Genomic DNA, 8,083 nt, shown 5'->3' on the forward strand with positions numbered 1-8,083 from the left:
TGTTCATAACATCCACAGACGACGTTGTAGGGGTTTGCACATCGAGCGGTGCATCAAAGACGTAAGCCTTCTGTGTAGCAGTGAGGACACTCCTCGGACTACGGACCTAGTCCGCATCATTGCTTACAATATCTTTCAACTTGGTCTTTCTCTAGGAACATATTGAAATAGGGAGCTACAACGTGAGCTATTCATCTACAACATATTTGCAAAGACAACTTAGACTATGTTCATGATAATTGAGTTCATCTAATCAAATTATTTAATGAACTCCCACTCAGATAGACATCCCTCTAGTCATCTAAGTCAAACATGATCCGAATTGACTAGGTCGTGTCCGATCATCACGTGAGACGGACTAGTCATCAACGGTGAACATCTCATGTTGATCGTATCTTCTATACGACTCATGTTCGACCTTTCGGTCTTCCGTGTTCCGAGGCCTTGTCTGTACATGCTAGGCTCGTCAAGTCAACCTAAGTGTATTGCGTGTGTAAATATGGCTTACACCCGTTGTATTCGAACATTAGAATCTATCACACCCGATCATCACGTGGTGCTTCGAAACAACGAACCTTCGCAACGGTGCACATTTAGGGGGAACACTTTCTTGAAATTTTAGTGAGGGATCATCTTATTTAAGCTACCGCCGTTCTAAGCAAATAAGATGTAAAACATGATAAACATCACATGCAATCAAATAGCGACATTATATGGCCAATATCATTTTTCTCCTTTTGATCTCCATCTTCGGGGCTCCATGATCATCGTTGTCACCGGCATGACACCATGATCTCCATCATCATGATCTCCATCATCGTGTCTTCTTGAAGTTATCTCGTCATCTATTACTTCTACTACTATGGCTAACGCTTTAGCAATAAAGTAAAGTAATTACATGACGTTTATGTTGACACGCAGGTCATAAATAAATTAAGATAACTCCTATGGATCCTGCCGGTTGTCATACTCATCGACATGCAAGTCGTGATTCCTATTACAAGAACATGATCAATCTCATACATCACATATATCATTCATCACATCCTCTTGGCCATATCACATCACAAGGCATATGCTGCAAAAATAAGTTAGACGTCCTCTAATTGTTGTTGCAAGTTTTTTACGTGGCTGCTATAGGTTTCTAGCAAGAACGTTTCTTACCTACGTGAAAACCACAACGTGATATGCCAATTTCTATTTACCCTTCATAAGGACCCTTTTCATCGAATCCGATCCGACTAAAGTGGGAGAGACAGACACCTGCTAGCCACCTTATGCAACTAGTGCATGTCAGTCGGTGGAACCAGTCTCACGTAAGAGTACGTGTAAGGTCGTTCCAGGCCGCTTCATCCCACGATGCCGCCGAATCAAGATAAGACTAGTAACGGCAAGTAAATTGACAATATCGATGCCCACAACTGCTTTGTGTTCTACTCGTGAATAGAAACTACGCATAGACCTACCTCATGATGCCACTGTTGGGGATCGTAGCAAAAATTTAAAATTTTCTACGCATCACCAAGATCAATCTATGGAGTAATCTAGCAACGAGGGGAAAGAGAGTGCATCTACACACCCTTGTAGATCGCTAAGCGGAAGCGTTCAAGTGAACGGGGTTGATGGAGTCGTACTCGTCGTGATCCAAATCACCGATGATCCTAGTGCCGAACGGATGGCACCTCCGCGTTCAACACACGTACAGCCCGGTGACGTCTCCTACGCCTTGATCCAGCAAGGGGAGAAGGAGAGGTTGGGGAAGACTCCATCCAGCAGCAGCACGACCGCGTGGTGGTGGTGGAGGAGCGCGGGACTCCAGCAGGGCTTCGCCAGGCACTACGAGAGACAAGGAGGGAGAGGGGTAGGGCTGCACCAACAGGAGAAGGACCTCATGTCTTGGGATGCCCTTTTGCCTCCACTATATATAGGGGGAGAGGGAGGGCTGCGCCCCCACCTAGGGTTTCCACCCTAGGGGTGGCGGCAGCCCCAATCCCCATCTGGGGTGGCGGCCAAGTGGGGGGGAGAGGGAGGCGCACCAGGCATGGGCCTTAGGGCCCATATGCCCTTAGGGTTTGCCCCCTCTTCTCTCCAGGCGCATGGGCCTTGATGGGGAGGCGCCCCAGCCCACCTAGGGGCTGGTCCCTTCTCACACTTGGCCCATGTATGCCTCCGGGGCCCGTGGCCCCTCCCGGTGGACCCCCGGACCCCTCCAGTGGTCCCGATACACTACCGGTGATGCCCGGAACACTTCCGGTGGACAAAACCATACTTCCTATATATCAATATTTACCTCTGGACCATTCCGGAACTCCTCGTGATGTCCGGGATCTCATCCAGGACTCCGAACAACATTCGGTAACCGCGTACATACTTTCCCTATAACCCTAGCATCATCAGACCTTAAGTGTGTAGACCCTACGGGTTCGGGAGTCATGCAGACATGGCCGAGACAACTCTCCGGTCAATAACCAACAGCGGGACCTGGATACCCATGTTGGCTCCCACATGCTCCAAGATGATCTCATCGGATAAACCACGATGTCAAGGACTTAATCAATCCCGTATACAATTCCCTTTGTCTAGCGGTGCGATACTTTCCAGAGATTCGATCGTCGGTATCCCGATACCTTGTTCAATCTCGTTACCGGCAAGTCTCTTTACTTGTTCCGTAACACATCATCCCGTGATCAACTCCTTGGTCACATTGTGCACATTATGATGATGTCCTACCGAGTGGGCCCAGAGATACCTCTCCGTTTACACGGAGTGACAAATCCCAGTCTCGATTCGTGCCAACCCAATAGACACTTTCGGAGATACCTGTAGTGTACCTTTATAGCCACCCAGTTACGTTGTGACGTATGGCACACCCAAAGCACTCCTACGGTATCCGGGAGTTGCACAATCTCATGGTCTAAGGAAATGATACTTGACATTAGAAAAGCTTTAGCAAACGAACTACACGATCTTGTGCTAGGCTTAGGATTGGGTCTTGTTCATCACATCATTCTCCTAATGATGTGATCCCGTTATTAGTTGACATTCAAACCCCTCCGTAGAATACTCCAACGCCCCTTCCCTTATTTTTATCTTGTTGTTAAATGACTCGTCATTCTCGTCTGTTAGAAAAATACTAAATGAAGTTAGAATGTCATTGAATGTTGATTTACCATAAGTTAATGTATACCATAAGTGAAGCCTAGCCTACCACAAGGTGAAGAATGGAAGAGCTTATGTTAACATTGTGTTATATCATATTTATATGTCTCGAGAGGACCCCATGGATATCCAGTGGGTATGGATATCCATCGGGTTTGGACATGGACACATTATTTCACCCGTGGATTTTTTCATGGACGGGCAAAAACTGTCTTCATGGATATGGATATGGATTTGATATTGTTCAACCCGACCCATTGCCATCCTTAGTGCTGATTGGATTAAGGGAGTGGAAAGGGCCCCACCCAGCTGAAAATCAGGGGGGGGGGAGTTGAATAGAATAGATGGAAGGGCCCGTAATCCACCCGTAATGAGCCTGTGCGTTTAGCATTTTTGCGACCTAGCTGTACGGTTCATCTCAGTTAGCCCCATCGATCAGATGACACGTGGCTTTGCAAATCTCAAAGCCACCAAAGCCCCCAACCCTATGTTCCCCATCACTAAATCATGCTGTTGATTAGAATTCCTATGCCATTTTTTTGAAAGAAAGGGTTTCCCCCGCCCCATCTTATTATAAGTGAGGCACACAGGCACAAAAAATTGTTCCCAGCTCTCGAGCCAAGCTAAAGTAGCAGGGCCAAATTGACAAGTTTTCTGGTATTTTAAGCAACAAATAGAGCCTACACGCGAAACATCAGGGACCAATCATCAACATTGCAAATTTAGCTAGAACGGCATCTTGCAAATCCAACAATGGGTCGATATGGAGCTCTCCCCTTCGCCGGTCCAGAATCAACAAGCATCTTTGAAGCAACACATATTGAGAGTCATCGCACATGATCTTCCATTGACACAGCAGAGCGCTAACCCTTGCCAAAAGAGTTCAAGCATCTTTCCAGACCAAGGCATGAAAATGCATTTCATTACACATAGTCCATATAAGCTCCACAAGGCAGCAACGCATGACATATTAGGAACAACCGTCTTCTTAAATTTAAGCCACATAGCACAAAGATCATCCATATAATTGGGAAGGCGAAACTGAAAGATATCAACAATCACACACTAACAGCACGGGCAACAATGCAACCAACCAAAAGGTGTTAGACAGATTCATGTTCATCACAGAATAAACATGTCAAATCTTCGAAATGTTGTCTCTTACTTAAATTGTATTTAGTGAGTATATGATTCCTATGCCATTTTTGGTCTGTCGAGAAAGATGGCGGGCTTCAACCGGACGCCGACATAGCGAGGTGCGGCGGGATTTCTTCCCTAATAAATTTGAAGGTATATTACATAGGTGGTGCCTTAAGGATATTGAATGGATCCAAGGATGAATGGCATAAAGATGAAGATACATATGCTTTAAGCTTTGGTATTGAATGACAATTCTTATGGAGCCTCAACTGCATCGAGTTTTTTTTGCTAAGATATGTTCCAGAATGATGCATGGAGTATATTGGGTTGATTTGGAAAGAATCCGTCAAAAGGCTCACAAAGAAGTCCTCATGGTATCCCCCTTTGGTTACCCCGTGCCCACGGGGCTAGGGAAATTCTCTCTGGACACCCTATGCGCATGGGCCACCTAACCCCCATGCACACGGGGGCGAGTATTGAACTCTCTGGATACCCCGTGCGCACAGGATCTCTGACCTCAGTGCCCACAGGGCCTAAAGTTTGGCTCTTGGGGTCTCATGTCTAATGTGGATACTAGTTGGTCTTTGGAGATATCTATTGAAGCCACCAAAATTAATTCAATTTCTAACCAAATATTCTCAAGGTGAAATTCATTGGAGAATCTCAAATGCTGACATATTTGGGCTTATAAGGATCAAGGACCTAAGAGAGTAATTAAAGAGAAGAATTCAAGTTATGGTTTCAAGACAAGATCATAATGAGATCATGCCTTGGGTTTGTGAAGAATTTATTGTGCATCTCAAGAGATTGTGATGGAGCATTTAGAGGAGCAAGTGATGACAAATATGTTGAGTTACAATGTTGAAACTTAGTACGAGGGGTCGATAAAAATCAATTATTTTGTGTTTACTACCGAAAGAAAAAATTGCTTAAAAGTACATCTCTGATTATTTAAACTTGACAGTTTTAGATTAAAAAAAACCATTGAAACTTAAAACTTCTTGAGGGATTTTCTTTTTTACTATAGCCTCGTGCATGATTCACCCCCTTTGGTTTGTAGGAATCTTGTAGGAATTTCATAGGATAGGGATTTTCCAAGGAAACATTTCCATGGGACCCTTTGGTTTATAGGAATGCATTCCTATTCTTATGTAGGATAGGAATCAATCCTTCACATTTCAAAGGATAAAAAACATTAGTCTAGACTCAATGAAAAAATTCATATCCTATGCATCAAATGACATGCCTTTCTCTATAGGAATTGAGATGCATATCATCTCACTTCCTATGATTTTTCCTATTCCTATGATATTTCTATCCTATGAACCAAAGGAGGCCTCAACTACTCCACGCGAGGCAAATCGAGTGGACGCCAGGGCTTGACAGATGTGTGCCTCGCACTCATGTGCCCCTGCGAATTTCCTCATCGGCTCCAAGAATTCAAGCGATTAACTTGTAAGGCCTCCTTTGGTTTGGAGGAATTTTATAGGAATTTTAGAGGATAGGATTTTTATAGTATTTTTTCCTTTAGAACCCTTTGGTTCATAGGAATAGATTCTTATTCCTACATAGGATTGGTTCCTATCCTCCACATTTTATAGGAAAAAAATGAGCCTAGACTCAATGGAAAATTCCCTTGGTGTCAACCAAATGACATCTCGTTTCCTATTCCTACTCATGGGATTTGAGATACATGCCATCTCATTTCCTACAAAATTCCTATTCCTGTGAGAATCCTATCCGAGTTGAACTCTGTTCACTGTCAGAGTATATTCTGCGGTCTCTGCCTTTGCTTTCATGTAGCTGCATGCACGCATGCATGGTTGCATGCGCATCTCACACTTGGATGGTGCACATATGTCTCGTCGGCTTTGCGGATCCAGTCCAGATGCTCCATTACATTTGGGAGATGTCACTTTAGGCTAAAAGTAAGACCTACAACTGGCGTACATAGCGTGCGGTTTATTACCACTTGCACTTACCACACCACGTGTTCGTATACACTACAGTCTACACAAGAGGCTAAGCTGTGCGCCACGCCAATGTCGACACCTGGTGGATACGCTGTCGACCAAATCTTTTCCTTCCTTCACTTTTTAACCTAATGGGATTTACAGCACGTTGAGAATTACCATAACCAACCAGAACCAGGTCGATCTTGCCATAGCCAGCTAAGCTTCCATATCCTTTTCTTAGCAGCCAAGTTGCACATCACTGCTCCACTCCATGGATGCTTAGCTGATCTACTCGCTTAATTGCTTGTAGCTCTGGTCGAGATAGTTACGCACAACTCATGCTGCATCGTCCACACACACACACACATACACATGCATGCATGCACTAGACAATAGTGCTCTCTCTCTCTATATATAGTATATTCTTTGCATGCACTAGACAATAGTGCTCTCTATATATCCTTGGACTATTCAGTCTGTTTTCTTGTCTGGAAGAAGTCAGTGACACCGCCAGAGAGCGATCTCGAAGGGATAAGCGTCAAGTTGTTATCGCCTGATCATCGCCCCCCTCCCATTAAGGTCTCACTCCTCCGTCCCTTTTGTGAGCGCAATTGGCGTGGATTATTGGTTTAATCATACGTTACCTAACATAAAAATCTACCGGAAGCTTCGCGGAGCATGCACTTCATACTGACGTAGGCGACGACGTGCATGGCTGACATATCTGCCGATGCCGCCCGCTAGCTAGCTCTTGCTTGACAAACGGCGCTTTCTTCCATGCTCAAATGCTATTTTCCCTGACGTCTCAGTGGCCACACAGGATGGCCTTATCGTCTGATTTGGAATCGGTGGCCTGCCTTGTTACGGCAGTGCCTACTGATCATTAGCTAGTCAAGTCGTCGTGCATGTACATGTCTTTTCCAGGAACCTCACGTGGTAAAAATCAGAGTAGCTAATGCGGTACGTGGTTATTTTGAATTTTTTTCTCCCTTTGGTGAGTGGAGTTTGTGCGTTCAGATGTCTGCAGGTTGTTCCTACAACGTGTGTAAAAGGTTATCTGGCTACTCTTGAGCTTCTACTTTAGCCTAGCCACCAACGCCACCTTTTAGATTCTCAAAAAAAAGAGTGTAGATACACTCATTTTTGCGATAGTTAATTCCGGACGAATGAAATATTATTTATTTGATTCTAAAAAACCAACACTACCCCCCGCAAAAAAAAAACCCAACACTACCTTCGGTTAATTAGTTATATATTTTCTACGTGAAAAAGAAAGAGGGCCGAGAGAAAGAATTGATGGGCAGCTAACCCTCGAACAAGTGGTAGCTAGCTGTGCAATGTGGAGCCCGGCCGACGAGGTACGTTTATGGTGGGATGAGGATGAGGAGCTATCGAAATCTTTTTGCGTCAAGTGCAACAGCTTAGCACTATTTCACTACTCTAGCTCTTCCAGTTCCATGGAGCGTGTCCTCTGAAGCTACCGGCAAGTCAAAAGTGCACGCGCGCGCGGGGCCCATACATGTGCATGCATGAATGAAACTGAAACTCAAACCCATCAACGTACGTGACCGAATTCACGCCACGTCTCTAGTGCGTATGCAGTGAGGTAACTAGAGAATACCCCGCGCGTTGCTGCAGGAATCGATTGGAATATATTTCGATGATTCGATTGTATGACGAATTAATAATATGTAAACTGAAGCTAAAAATAAATATTATATATTGTATTTGATTATTATTTAGCTAGAACATATTTTGAATATAAGTGGCATAACGTAATGGAAAACTTTTTTCATGCATGTTGAGTGGACCTTTGATGAGGTGTCATG

The sequence above is a fragment of the Triticum urartu genome, chromosome 2, assembly GCF_003073215.2.
Source record: "Triticum urartu cultivar G1812 chromosome 2, Tu2.1, whole genome shotgun sequence".
Lineage (NCBI taxonomy): Eukaryota > Viridiplantae > Streptophyta > Magnoliopsida > Poales > Poaceae > Triticum > Triticum urartu.